Source organism: Crocuta crocuta, unplaced genomic scaffold, assembly GCF_008692635.1.
Source record: "Crocuta crocuta isolate KB4526 unplaced genomic scaffold, BGI_CrCroc_1.0 scaffold52, whole genome shotgun sequence".
Taxonomy (NCBI): Eukaryota; Metazoa; Chordata; class Mammalia; order Carnivora; family Hyaenidae; genus Crocuta; species Crocuta crocuta.
In genome coordinates, this window is record NW_027528617.1 from 3,779,439 (window position 1) to 3,794,978 (window position 15,540).

Consider the following 15,540-nt stretch of genomic DNA (forward strand, 5'->3'; position numbering starts at 1 on the left):
AAAATTACGTTCCTCTTATCACAAAGCATCTTTGTACTGTGCTTGCTTATTGAGCAGTTGTTCTGGGGTAAAAGAGACACACAGCAATACACAGGGGCATATTCCACACATATATAGTAATGCATTTTCTTTCCAGAAGTCTGACAAAAATCTCACCTGATGCTCAGTTTATATGTTTTTATTAAGCAAAGGAATGCGACATAAATTTTAGAAAGTTTTGCATAAAATAAAAGTTATCATTTTTGCTTAATTTCTAAGGACTTTTTTAACCAAGAGTTTACATGTGTATTATCAAAACAAAGGCTTGCAATTGCTTGAACAATAGCTTGAAGCTTCACACTTGAGGGAACAGAGCTATTAAAGTAATGCTTAAGTTCTCTTATGTCAGGTCATTATGTTATGTTTAATGTTTATTATTTTTAGGTTTTTAAAATGCAAGTTAAATAAAAAGCAAATATAGAGAGCGGTCATCTCCTTAGGCCAGGTACAATGACTGAGAACATATTTCTAGCGTTTTTCACAAAATTTCAAATTTCTAATCTGCAAAGAAAGCAAGCACATTCTTTTTGGAAATAGGCATTTGAAAGGCTCTACATCAGTGAACATTCTAAAGAATGGACTTTAGATCCTGGACTTACTAAATATAGGAACATTAATAAAATGAGAACAATTATGTTTATTAGTATTTTTCCCATTTATCATTAAGCAATAACATATACAATAAAAAAATTTCTGGTTTCTTATCCAAGTGTGGAGTATCCCAACCTATTTCTGAAATTCGGTTCGGGGGAAGAAAAGAATGTCCTGACTTGGCTTTTTTTTTTTTTTTCAGTGTTTAAACCTGCAACATTTGTGCGCAGTGGCGGCATTTCAGCTTCTGGAATTTCTGCTTGACATGACTTTTGCTTTTCTAAAAGCTGTAACGTAAACAATTATGCTCCCGTCGTATATGTATTTATTGAATACAATGCCAATCAGCCTTAGAGAAAAATCGAGCAACACTGTTAGGTTTTCCTGTCCCAAAAGCTCACAATCTACCATCAGACTCTTGAAGGAGCTTGGCCTCTCGGGTCTGAGGCGCCGCAGGAAGGCTGCTCCAGTAGGCCTGGGTACGCAAAGTTGCTTCCTGGCCGGAACGCCAACTTGGCAAATATCTGCTGCTGGCAAACACAGATTAGTAAGGATAAAGTCGCCACAGACTCAACCGAGCAAAGCATAAATGGCCCTTTCAGCTCGAGCCTGCAAGGATGGCTGTTAGTGAGCCCAGCAACCCAAATTACTTTTTTCCGGGATCCCCAAACTCGAGTGTTTGTTTTAACGCTTTCGTATTCACGAGGCAGGTGCCTAACTCTCCTCCCTCGATTTCTTTCGCGTACCCCCTCTACCTCCTTGCCCAAGTTCAACTTTTTAACGGGTGCAAGAGGAGCGCAGTAGGCTAGGACACTGGGAAGGTGAGAGAAGTGGCGCTACCACCTCGTCGGTTCGTTCTGCGCTAGCGTGATGGGGGGNGGGGCCACGTGCCAGTCCCAGGGTTCCCAGCTCCGCGCGAGCTGACGGCTCCCGAGCGCCGCGGCTTACCAGCCGAGAGCCGCTCCGCCGGCGAGCATCCCTGTCCCAGGACCTGCCCCTCGCCCAGCCTGCGAGCGCGCGGCAGGAAGGCGCGTCCGCACCCATGCCCCAGCCGGGGGAGCGCCCGGCGTTCGCGGACCCAGGCGTGTGATGAGGCGCTGAGCGCGTGGCCTCCGCGTGGTGCCCAGCTGAGCTGGAGGCGGGAGCAGAGGGGCGCGCTCCAGCTCTTCGAGCCGTGCGCTGGGCGGGGCGCGGCTGGGGTGGGGGGGGCGGCCACCCGCGGGGAGCAGCGGAGGAGCAGGCGCGCTGCGGCCCCGAGGGAGGGCACCGTTAAAGCTTTGCCATCAATCGTGAGCCCTGTGAGTCCGTCCTAAGCTAACACACTAACGCTACAGCCTCCCTCACGCCCCCAAACCACCGAAGGCGGCGACACCTGATCTAGCGCACAAACACGGGTCCCTTCTGTCCCCGGATACAATTACGCGGCCGACACACACTCAAACTCACGCGCAGCAGCCAAGAGCCGAGGTGAGTAGAGGGACCGCGCCGTTCCAGCCGGCCGAAGGGGGGCGGGCTGGGAGGAGGAGATGGGCGTCGTTTGCTCCTAGAGGTGAGTGCTTAGCGAATGGCTACGATCCAGGGGCGGGGGAGAGGGGGGTTAGGGATTGGAAAGTGCAGATGGGGCTGGGCTGAAGGAAATAGGGAATGGGGGAGTGGGGTTGGGGGGCAGGGAGAAAGGTCAAGGTTGTGGGGCTGTGAGAGAGACCTTTCCCAGCTACCCTCGGTCGCTTCTGTACTCCTTCCCTCTCCCATATGGCACCGGTTTGAGGGTCTCCTCGAATTTGTGTGTGAACTTGGAGAGAGACGGGAAGAGATACCTGCGCGCGGATCTGGTGTAGGACTTTGCACTTGACCCTGGAGGGACGGGCATCGGGGAGCCCCGAGGCCCGAGCGGCTGCGGGCAGGGACGGGGTGCGGGAGGTTTCGGACCTCTCCCAATAGTCTTCTAGTTCGTCCTCTCCCTAAAGGCGAACTGGATGTGTTGGGGGCGGGGAGCGTCTCGGAGCTGCTCGCGCGCGCGGGGACGCCCACGCTCGCACGCTCACTCCCACTCTCTCCGAACCTTGGAGCCCCTAGCGGAGCCCGCGTGGCCGCGCGACCCCCTGGGCGCGTGCGGGGCGGCAGGGCTGCGCGGCGGACGGAGCCCTGCGGCGTGCCCTGGCGCTCCAGAAGCCTGTGCCGGCTGCTGAGGTTCGGAACGAGTCGAGAGAAGGACGCGCTGCGGGAAGTAGGGCGCCTTTCTCGGGCTGGCGGAGCGGCGAGGGGGCCTGGGGTGCTTGATTAGGGCTTGTCCGGGGCGAGCCGCGTCGGCAGGCGAAAGTACGTGCAGTGCGACGGGTTAAAGGACAGGCAGAGGCGGCGAAGGGCGTCCCCAATCTGTATGTGTAAACTCACTGGTTTAATTTCAGGTGTATAAAGTTGCGTGGGGTGAATGTACTACTCTGCAGCACTTCTTTGGGGAAGGAACCGCCTCTGTATCTTTCCCATCACCTTAAAACATACAGGGACACGGGGGAGGGGAGAAGGTGGGAGAACTTCTGGGTGTCCCGAAGACCGACTCTTTGGAAGGCTAGATTGTGTTAAGTAGCCATTCTTTTTTTTTTTTTTTTAATGTTTTATTTATTTCTAGGAGAGAGAGACAGCGTGAGCAGGGGAGGGTCAGAGAGAGAGGGAGACACAGACTCTGAAACAGGCTCCAGGCTCCGAGCTGGCAGTCAGCACAGAGCCCGACGCGGGGCTCGAACCCACGAACCGTGAGATCATGACCTAAGCGAAAGTCGGACCCTTAACCGACTAAGACACCCAGGCGCCCCATGTGTTAAGTAGCCATTTTTAAGAAGGAGAGGGCGAATCACACACGAGGACGGTGGTGAGCGGCGTTCTCAACCGGGAGTGACCCCGAGTCACCTCTGTCGTGAGTCAGTCTTAGTAATAGGGACAGCCTTTTATTTGAGGTGGGTTCCACCCAGAAAAGATCAAACAACAAACAAACAAGCAGCACTACTCTAAAATGCCTCAATCCCCCGGGCTGTCACCTTGTACAATGAATTTTTCAAGATTAATGGCCCGAAGGTGTGGCTGTTTGGCTTTATGCCAAACCGTACTTTTTCTGGCAATTTCATGTTCCGAAAACAGTCTCCACTCAGAATTGCTGTTCTTTATATCCTTGGGGGGTAGGGGGGAGAGGAGAATTGCCATTTGTAGGAAGGATAGAAAATCCTTTTAAGTTGGTATTCTAATCATATTAGAATTAATCACACTTTGGAGGTTTTTACATTAATTGAAGAGTCATGCACCTCAATGTTATATGATAAGGGAATTCAGAACTTTGTTAACTGAGTAAAATCATAAATCAGCAGGTTTTGTTTTTGTGTTTGTTTTTGTGTTCCCCCAGTCCCAGAGTGGATTTAGTTTTCTCCTATAGAAACTATCTACTGGCGGTTAGTTTGAGGTTTTGCTTTAGGAACAGAACTCTGTTCAGCATCTATTCTAGATAAGTCCAGTGGCAAAAAATACTCTGGTATTGTTTGATTTGCCTGCCACCCACAAAATAAAATTGACATCTAGTGTTGTGTGATTTAGTGTCATAGCACTGCTAAAAAACGACAGTGAAGCAAAGTGCCTAGACATTTGGTAAAAGCTGAATAGTGTATTATTAGCTGGGCATAACTGAGTAGAAACAATACTTCTGACTTTTTCTGGCTAAAACTACTGTAGAGATTTAAACTCTCCTTCAATCTATAATTTCCAGAGCTTTATGCTTGTTGCATTAGGGTAAGTAAACCAGTGGAGTAAAAAAAGATATTTACAACAAAATTTATTTTTTGTAAAATCTATTGTTTGTGTAAAGAGTTTCACAGTTAATGTTTAATCTGAATTACTGAAAACATTTCAAGGTACCTTATCAGCTTAATTACCATTTAAATATTGATAACAGAGGAAGAAAATAACCACATTGCCAGTTATCAAACTCCTTTTTAAAGTTAGTTATTTATCAGATAGTATTGATTTGATGCTATTTAATTCACACTAGGTTTTCAGAATGTGCTAGGAGAATAATAACTTTTGTTTTTTATAATACATAATAATACGTAATTTATGGTTATTGATACCATATGGGTAGTTGCTTATTTAGATAAGTGCATTTTCTCATAGCTGAGCCCTCATGTAATTAACTACTGAAACTTAAAACTCCAGCTCTTAAAACAAAGAACTAATTTCTGAGTCTTACACTCTTACTTGCTTCCCTGGATTTAAGTTGCTTTTTCTGTTGGATTGTTTTTATGAGCATGAATTCATAAAGAATTGAATAGTGCTATTGGTTGAGGTGTATAGAGCTGTTTTTGTTTATAGTAACTGGGCTTAGTCTGCCCTGTTGAAATACTAGATTGGAGACAGAAGTACTATTCTTCCTTTTATGGTTTTTCTGGGTCCTCTTTCTGTTATCGGCTATCACTTTCTACTGTCAAGTTGTGAGTGAGTCTTGCTGCTATATTATCTGTTGTCTTTTTTTTTTTTTTTTCTTCTGTGAAATGATGTGGGCTCTTGCCTGAGTATAAAGCCTGTGGACTTTGTGACAAATACTTGCTGTTCTCATGCTTTATTTCTGGGCTGGATCGTAAACTATATGGCTGAGGTGCCTAGAAGGATGGCCTCTACATAAATGGTTTTAATGTTGTAGTTTATAGAATATTTTGTGTATGAGATCTTAAGAAGAGTGACTTAGTTTCAGACAGTTCAGGCTTGTGAAAAATCTTTGCTTTTCTGAGAAATTGAAGTAGTCCTTAAAAAGGTTGGTTGAGCATCTAACTTTTGGATTTGGCTCAGGTCACGATCTCATGGCTTGTGAGATTGAGCCCCCCATCAGGCTGTACACAGCATCAGGCAGTGCAGAGCCTACTTGGGATTCTGTCTTTCGCCCCCTCCCTCTGCCCTTCCCTCTTTCTCTCTCAAAAGAAATAAATAAACTTTAAAAAAGTTTACTTTTCTTATGGTAGTGCCAGATTATTTTTGTTTAGGAATATGAATACAGTGATGTTTTTTCATACCACTTTCTGCCATTGAAACTAGCTAGCCATATATAATATTGGTAATATTTTCCTATTCTGGAAGCCAGGAATAAGAGGTGTGATTTGATAATCTTGATAACCATATTTGAGGCTAGATCAATCATTTCAATATTATTTTGCATACTTACCTATGGAGGAACTACATAATCAAATTAGTTTGAATAAATTAGTTTAACTTAGTCTTGAAAACAGTAGTAATCAATATCTTCCCAATCTAAAGCACTTCACAAACATTCGTTCTTCTATTCAACAAATATTTATTAAAAGCATACTGTGCTCTTGTGCTCTGGGGATATACAGACACATAAGAGCCTGGAAAGGCTCTGGGTGTAAGAGGTTCAGTTAGAAAGAAAACACAGTAGTTTCAATAAATGCAAAATAGTGCTGTAAGGTCTATGAGTGCTGTGATAAAGATACACAGAGTACTCTGAACAGGCATTTGGAAGTGATCAGAAGACTAGAGAGGCTTCATAGAGAAGGTGACATAAAAGTCAGTAGAAGTCAAGGGCAAGATCATGAGGGGCTGTTTGCCATCATAAGGAATATTGGCCATTTTCTGTTCAAGTGTGTTTCAATCAAAGGAGTGATATGATGAAAAGACAGCTCTCACAGCCACCTAGAAGGGTGGATTTGAGGAATAAGAGATAGGAACAGCAGTCTAAAAGGTATTGGAGTGATCTTGTTGAGGACCTTATACCACAGTGGTAGCAGTGAGATGAAGAAAACTGTTTGGTCACACAGATGTTAAGGTAGGAGGATCTCTAGGATTAGGTGAGCACTTTACATGACGAGTGACATAAGAGTATGGAATAGGGACTTTAAAAGGTTAGAGGAACAAGGATGATGATAGAGTTGTTTTGGACATGAAGTATATGAAGTACCTTTGGAAAATCCAGTTCTGACCAGAGTGATCTTGACTGGATAGATCAGGTAGATAAATGGATGGATGGGTAGGTAGGTAGGTAAATGGATGGATAGATGGATGTATGAATGCACTGATTTAACATTTTTCAGTATATGGTGGTTGTACCAAAAAAAAAAAAAATGAAGTGGGTAAGTCTTCCAGGGCTGGGGGCAGATAGGAAGAGGAGTAAGATAGAGACAGAGGCCTAGGGAAATCCTAAAGTTTAAGTTGGTGAGAAACAGGGAGCCAGAAAGAATGAGAAGTACAGATGAAAGGCTGGAGGACAATTATTTTAGGAGCTGAGAAGGAAAGGAGTTCAAGATGAGTTCAAGAAGTTAGATCAGATATTAAAATGAGGGGTGCCAGATAGTCCTGGTTCTGCCCCTGACTAGCTCTGTGACCTTAAACTTAGAATTTAGTTCTCACCTACAAAAAAGAGAATCCAAGTGCCTATACCATATGGCTATTGTGAGGATCAAATGAGATGAAGTCTGGGAAGCTCCGTGCCTAGGAGCTTATTGGTTGTGTTCAATAAATGCTAGCTGTATTTTAGGAAAAGCTGAACTTGGATTTGGTGATAGTTGGTTTGTAGAGACTGTTGCTTTCAACTGTACTCGCTCTCAGGGTTTCAGGAGGGTGATTCAAGGTATGTTTCAGATGAAAACTTGATCAGATTTACAGATTTCCTTCCTTTGGAGAGGAAGCCAGTGGAATAGGGGTAATTGGAAATTTTGAAGGGAGCAGAGAGAGCCATTGGAAAGCATTGCTTGGGGAGAGGGTGGGAATTGCATCAAGAGCTCTGGGAAAGCCCCTGTGGTCTTCACAACAAGCCACACCTCCACCAGCCTGGAGGGTTCTATGGCACACAGGTTGTTTTTTAAAAACCTCTAGTGATCAAATCATAGATATTTTAAATCTTTTGTTAAACTCTTTTCGGTACTCTAAGTGTTAGATAATCTAATAAGGACATGGATTATTCGTTTTAAAAAAGTTTGAACAAGACAAATGACATTAAAACTGAATAAAACATTTAATATGATAATTCAGAAGGCACTTCTATATCTTACAGGGTCTGAAAAGTCAATACTGTGGGAAGCAATTATTAACCTGTATAGTGCACTGATTCCCTAATTTAAAAAAAAAAATCGATCTACTAGTAGTAATACTTAAAAATACTTTTTTCCTTAGGATTTTCTCTATTTGGATGAGGTAATGCTTTATATTAGTTATAAATATCTAAAATTAGACTTCTATTTTAATATGTACGTACAGTTTTTACCCTGTAATTAGTGCGCACTTGGGGGAAATGTTTGCATGTATAAACTGGTTTCGGAACCAATCAACAATTGAACATAATGCATATTATTTACTAATTGGTTGTAAGGGATATTGGTGGTTAATTGGTGATAAATAATATTGACTTTTCTTTTTAGATCAAATTAGTATATATGTTTCAGTACATACTTACAGTTTGTCATTTGTCATTTGTGTATATACCACTTAGAGTACACAGTTTTTAGAATTTCTAATAAATGCTTTTGCGTGAAATGAAATAAGATGTTCAGTATTTTTAAGTTTTTAAATTTTTATTTTTATTTATTCTTACTTTTATTTTTATTTTTATTTTTTTGAGAGGGGGGAAAGGGCAGAGGGAGAGAGAGAATCTTAAGCAGGCTCCACACATGGAGCCCCATGCAGGGCTCGATCTCACGACTGACTGAAATCTTGACCTGAGCTGAAATCAAAAGTCTGACACTCAATCCACTTAGCTACTGAGGTGCACCATAACTTCAATATTTTTAAGGAGAATCATTACATGTGTAGTTTTCAAGTGTTTTATGTGTGTAGGTTTTAATCTCTGATGATATTCTTTACTTGAAATTCTCTAGCCACACTTTTTTTTTTCTTTTCACCCGGGTCTCTGTATTTTGGAGTTGAATCTTGGTGCTTTTTGTTCACTGCACTAACTTCCTCACAGTGTATGGTCTCATTCTTGCAAAGCATAGTGGTCTGTGGAGTTACATGCTGTATATTCACCAACTCAGTTTTAGACCCTGTACTGTCCTGCTCAGTACTGCCTTATGGAGATGCAGACACCAAGCTGAAATTGACTTGGGCGTGCGTGCCATACTTAGGTCAGCATTTCCGAGTGCAGAGCCAAACAAAAATGGATCCTTTGGATTTATGAATGGCAGGAAAATTTACTAACTATGAAAACATTTGGAAAGCCTATGTAGGAACATTTCAGAGATACTATGTTTTGTTCTTAGCCTTGTGCTATTTATCTGTATTGTTAATAATCAAAAGAATCATATTGATTATATTTGCCTTGACTTGATTTAGATAACAGAATTCCAATTCACAAAAAAAGTTTTTCATTATAAATGATTTGGTAAGTATTTGCTTGGTTTTGGAATATTACTGATGCAAAATATGTGTAAATTAGTATGCACTTTTCATTCTGTTTTTTAAGAAAATTAATACTTGAAATATTTTCAGTCATAATTTTTTAGCTGTTTCATGGTCTATAACTAGTTTTAATAAATAATAACTGTAATAGCCATAGGGCTGATTTTCCAAGTGAGTTATTTTGATTTAATAATATGTCTTCATGAATTGTTTTACATTTTTTTTAGTGTTTATTTTTGAGAGAGAAGCAGAGCATAAGTGGAAGAGAGGCAGAGAGAGGGAGACACAGATCTGAGGCAGGCTCCAGGCTCTGAGCTGTCAGCACAGAGCCCTACAAAGGGCTCAAACTCATGAGCTGTGAGATCATGACCTGAGCTGAAGTGGAACGCTTAACTGACTGAGCCACCAGGAGCCGCTCCTGAATTTTTAAAAAATAATTTCCTGTTTGTTTAAGTTTATTTATTTTGAAAGAGACAGAAAGTGGGAGCAGGGGACAGAGAGGGAGAGAGAATCCCAAGCATATTCTGCGCTGGCAGCAATGTGGGACTTGATCCCATGAACCATGAGATCATGACCTGAGCCAAAACCAACAGTCGGCACTCAATCGACTAAGTCACCCAGGTGCCCCTGTCTTTGTGTATTTTTCATTTTTTAAAAAAGAAAGTAGAATCAAGTATAGTTTTGCATGTTCCTGAAAAGTTATATAAAAATTATATAAAATTCAGTTTGTATAAACTGACTCTTATTTATAGAATTTAAAATAAAGGTGATGGGTATACAGATGTTTGATAGTCTTTATACTCTTCTGTATGTTTGAAATATTTTACAGTAAAACATGTGGACAAACGTGGACATTAGGCATATGAGTATACACAGAGACTTTTTATTTAAAGCAAAATCAAAGTAAATCTTTACATAAAAAGAGTTCTACTTTGATTAATCTGTTTTGCAAGTTCAAATTTTCCTACTCTGTTTAAGTGAACACATGCTATCACCACACTGCCACTAACTTGGACATTCTTCTGTACTACATATTTGAATGCAGTCATATTCACCAGAATTTCTTAAACTTCTACATTAAGACAAAGGGTTAATGTAGTCCTCATTATAATGTCCCTTATTCTTGTTTTTTGTTGAAGTTTATTTTGTTTATTTTGAGAGAGACAGAGACAGTGAGAGTGGGGGAGGGGCAGAGAGAAAGGGAGAGTGAGAGAGAATCCCAGGCAGGCTCCGTGCTGCCAGCTCAGATCCTGACATGGGGCTGGAACTCAGGAAGCCATGAGATCATGGCTTGAGCTGAAACCAAGAGCCCCATGCTTAATGGACTGAGCCCCCCCAGGTGCCCCATTATATCCCTTATTCTAATTTTTTTTAATGTTTTATTTAATTTTGAGAGAGAGAGAGAGAGGACAGCGTGAACGGGGGAGGGTCAGAGAAAGAGGGAGACACAGAAGCCGAAGACAGACTCCAGGCTCTGAGCTGTCAGCACAGAGCCCTACGCGGGGCTTGAAACCACGTGAGATCATGACCTGAGCCAAAGTCAGACGCTTAAGACTGAACCACCCAGGCGCCCCAATATCCCTTATTCTAAAGTGGAGGCATCAACAAGAGGATTTTTTTTTTTTATACTAGCAGTGGAATGAATGATCGGGTAGTGCTGCCTTCCTGCTTTGACAGAGCTGCTGTGACACCAGGCAGTTAGTGCAGGCCCTGCAGGCCTTCCCTCTGGGTTCTCATACAGGAAGGCCCTTGTGCTTTACATCGAGTTTGCATTTGTGCTGCTGTACTGGTTGTTCATTTGTACTCAACCAGCCAATCAGGAGAGGAGGGCTTAGAGGAAAACTAGTCCAACAGGTTTTCCCCGTCTATTTAAATGGGGGGAAAGCAGTGAAATTTGTGGATAAGGTCAAGGGTGAAACTATTTTAAGGAATATTAATGCTAATCACTGACTCTTATTTTATCCTGGGTTTTGAACATACTTGGGGGGGTATTTCTGAGAATATATCTTAATGGAGCTAGAGTGAACATAAGGGAAACTGAAAGAACTAAACAAGAAATAGGGAATTAGAACAAGGTAGAGAGAGGGAAAGGAAAAACAATAGTGGAGGAAAAAAAACCCCAGAGGAAGAGGACAAGTGTTTCTGTGTCCTGTCTAGGTTTCATGTAAGCTCTGATCTGAGAATGAGTTTAATTAAAAGAAGCAAACACCTGAAGTCTTCAATATCCAGATTAGGGAACATTCTGCCGGCTCAGGGCTGAGGCTTGGTAGGAATATTCGTGGAAAAATGTTGAGTTACTGTCTCTTAACATTAACTTTATCTTGAACGTATGCAGTTCCTTGAACAATAGTAAAAGGTTATATTCGTATGGCTTTTTTGTAGTTTGCAAATTTCTTACTCGCACTCTTGTTTTATCCTCATTCCTCTCCTGAGGGTAGGCCAGAAGATAGTCTTGTTTTCCAAACCATGACCTGGCCGTGCAGAACTCGTAAGTGACTGGTCACTAGGAGAGGCCGTGAGGATTTGGAACACAGGCTTCTTTCCTAGAGGAGAGCCCTGGAGCCACAGCTCACCACCTGCTGAAACCTGGACCCCACGGAAATGACCTTTAAATAAGTCTTTCTTTCATTAGATTTCACCAGAGACTCTTTACGCACCTACTGAGATTTTCTTACCCTTTGCCCTCTGGAATGGTGAGCTAGTCATGCTCATGGATTGGGGTTTTATTATGAATTCACAGATTTGCAAGTCTAGCTCTGACTTCTTAGGTACTCTCTGTGTTTGTAGAATCTCAGGCCAGACACACTCATTTGCCTGTCTTCAGGCATCCTGTCTTCTGGATGTTATTTTGGGAGTCCAACCTCTCCTTTTCCCTTATATCCAGCCTGGTCCCTAATCCCATCCCTGTCTTCACGAACGCTCTTTCACACATTGATACTTTCCACTCACTGTCTGCTGTTCCTGCGGTCCTTCCTTCCTGTGGTCAGGAAGCTGACCACGTCATGCCTCCTTCTCACCATACCCTGGACCGTTGTTTTCTCCACTCTCCATTCCCCACCGAGATCCTTTTGACTTCCAGGAGTGCCATTTGACTGTGCCATTCATTTTCACATGGGAAATTCTGGCTTTCAAGGTTCTTACTGTCCAGCTGCATTCTGATCACCCTGCAGCAGGTTTCCATTTCTCAGGTTCCATTGATTCCTGGAGGTATTCCTGGATATTCCTCCACTGGATTCTTCCTGCTTTTTTCTCTCTGTACTTGGCTTATTCTAATCCTTTACCATGTTGACTCTAAGACTATTGCTTCCCAGTCTCTGATGCTTTTCTTTGACTTTCTTTTCTACCTGTGTTGATGATCCTTTAACACTCAATTAGATTCTTCCTCCAAGGAGAGTATGAACTCTTAAAAGGTGAGCTTTCCTTCATAGTTGCCCCATAATGCCTCAGACAAACATACTGATCACAGGATATTCAAACATAATTGAATGGTACCTTTAGTGACTCATAAGGCAGCAAAGAAGGTGCATTCCCCAATTTTCTATATGTATATTGATGCTTTTGCCCTTTTGTTCTTTTCCAAACTGCACTTGAAATGTTCCCTTATTTTTAAATGAAATGTTCTTTCTACACAGATCGCTGTATCACTTAGTCACAACAGACAAAATAAAGTCTGGTCTGTTAATATCTGCTACCTCTGTATTATAGATCCTTTGAACTCCTTATTATAGTTTAGTAGGTTTTTCTTTTTGAATATACCCGGGGCTTCTAATGGATGGAAGTACATTCACAGCTAACTCTAGGTAAGGCTAATAAAAGGAAATAATGACAGAGAAAACTAAGTGTGTTTAGTTTTCGTTCTGTATACATATTTGAATATAAACACACCTGATGTCCTAAAACAGTAGTTGGAGGGAAAAAAATGATTACACACATGAGAAAGATCTGACTTCAGAGGCATTTGAATGACTCCCTTTCTGCCTCCCCCCAGAGAAGACATTAAATACCAATTAAAAGCACCAGTTCAAGCTGAGTTTTTTCCCTCTTCAGTGTGTATTTCCTCCTGTGGCCATGGGCAAAATTCTCTGGTTTGAAATGTCTCCTCCCCTGTCTCCTCCTGGGCAGGGAAGTAGGACTAGGAGTAGGAATAAGAACATATTTTAAGGAATCTCTTCAGCTAAAGGAAAAAGAAAGTAAGCAGGTTTGGTAAGATTATTAATAAGAAGTGATGCCTGACTGTTATTTGCCTGTTTAATTTTTTTAATTTTCCAGAGCTATATTATTTTGATCAATTAGACTTAATCTGAGCATATGCTTTGGAATATTGTTTTTATTCAAATTTCACAACTGCAAAAATATATAGCAGCAACATCCTCTGGCTGTCCTGCTCCATCTTTTTGCTGTCCCCTTCTCTTTCCTTTCTCCTACAGCTGCCTGCTCTGCTGAAGATAATGTCCCTGCCTTTGGTGGGGAATTCAGAAGAGGGATCCTAGTGATTGGGTTACAGATTGGAAGGAGGGATATGGGAGCTGGGGGCATAGGAGTCTGCCCATCACTAACATAGGAGGTGGTCATTTCATTCAAATCACCCTGTATAGGGGCTCCTGGGTGGCTTAGTTAGTTAAGAGTCCCACTTTGCCTCATATCATGATCTCAGGGTTTGTGAGTTGAAGCCCTGCGACTGTCTCTGTGTTGACAGCTCAGAGCCTGGAGCCTACTTCAGGTTCTATGTCTCCCTCTCTTCTCTGCCTCTCCCCTGCTCGCTCGCGTGCTCTCTCTCTCTCTCTTCCCCTCAAAGATAAATAAATAATAAAAAATCTTAAAAATTTTTTTTAATTAAAAAAAAAATCACCTTGTCTAGTAGTTATCCAGCCTCTGTATGGGTCCTAACTGCTTTATGCTTTTTCATCATTATTTTTACTGGTAAAAATACTTCAGCTTACTATTTTGATACTCCTACTCATACACTTCTGTCCAAAAGGGCATGGCAGGGGAGATGTTTTGAATCAGACACACCGGAGGTCTGTGTGGTGAGTATCTGTAACATATACTAATTCATTCACCCATTCATTCAACAAGCACCCTGTTATACGATAGGACTCTTCCACCTTAGAGCCGAAATACATGGTGTTTTAAAAAAATCTAGTATAATATTTAAAAGCTTTATGTAGAAAGGTTTAAGACTTTTCAGAAACTGCTTTTGATTTGTATATCTCAAAATTTGAGAAAAAGGTGATCTGTTATCTGACATACTGCAGCGGTAACTTTGGAGAGTCTAAGTGGTATAGGGAAGGGCCACTGGATTAGGACCCAGGACACCTCAGTGCTGGTTCCAGCTCTGCCATAACTAAAGACTTAATCAGGGAATGCTATGCGACCGCCCCTTGGAGACCTCGTCACTTTATCTAGAAATGAGAGGATTTGGACTCGGTTATCGTTAGTTTTTAAATTGGGACTTTGACTTTTTTTTTTAAGAAAATGCACACTTTAAAAATATTTGGTGTCATTTCATAACAAATATATTAAGTACCACTGTTTAAGTATATTTATTATATGTTTGCAAGGCTAATAACAATGGCAGTGCTCTACAGAAGACTTCTCTGGAATTGCTTCATCATGCTGAATATCAGTTACCATTCTAGATGCTAAGGAGGCACAAAATTATATTTTCACCTGTTAGTAAGAAAGCATCAGAGAAATAAGTTTTGTCTTTTTACAGAACCTACCAAAATCTTCCTCTTCTGCGGAATAATGTAATTTTACTGTTTTACCTAACATCCTGTAATAATCTTCTCATAGTGATTATGCTGGCATTTTATAGGACAGGGTTGGGAAGGTTTGTTGTTAGTTCATTCTTGTGGACTTCCAAGGAGTTGAGCAGGGAAATATCCAGAAGTTTGGTTTTTGTTCTAATTTGGTTTTGGTGATATTTGTGTAGACGTTTTTGGTTCTAAAACATGTTTAAGACATCACTTGGGAATTTGTTTTGTTATTCTTAGTAATCTTAATGTAGGTAATGTTAAAATTCTGCTTAAACTAGTGATAGTAACAAAAGGATATTATTAATAAGGAAGAGAAACAGTCCTGTGATATTTTGTGTTCCTGGTACATTTCTGCAGCTTTAAGAATGTCTATATAATCATGTGTTGAAAAGCTGTTTCCTGGGATGGTGTCTGGCTGCCTCAGTCAGTAGAATACATGACTCCTGATCTCCAGGCTTTGAGTTTGAGACCCATGTTGGGTATAGAGATTACTTAAAAAAATAATAAAATCCTAAAAAAAAAAGCTGTTTCCCACGTGTGAATTTACCTTGTGGTGGGAGAAGATGAAAATTTTGTGTTGGGAGAAGATGATGTAGGTTTCCTCCACATTCACTGTGGTATTCTACGAATTAAAATTCCTAGTGAAACATCTTAAAACATTAAATCAAGTATCAATTTTCTTTTAGGGAAGCATATACCTTAAGAATTTAAAGTCTAATGCAGTCTCATTTATGAAACTTTTCTCATTTGCTTAAAGATGAGATCAGAA

At 41.5% G+C, this 15,540-nt stretch overlaps 1 protein-coding gene across 1 annotated transcript in view; it reads left to right on the top strand.

Moving 5' to 3' along the window:
* The first annotated feature begins 1,890 nt into the window (after window positions 1-1,890).
* The window catches only part of UGT8 (UDP glycosyltransferase 8), an 86,448-nt gene continuing 72,798 nt past the window's right edge, over window positions 1,891-15,540 (top strand). Inside the window, exon 1 of the mRNA XM_077755002.1 lies at window positions 1,891-2,097. The gene's annotated coding sequence lies outside the window, so the exon portion shown is untranslated. The remainder of the gene's footprint in view (window positions 2,098-15,540) is intronic.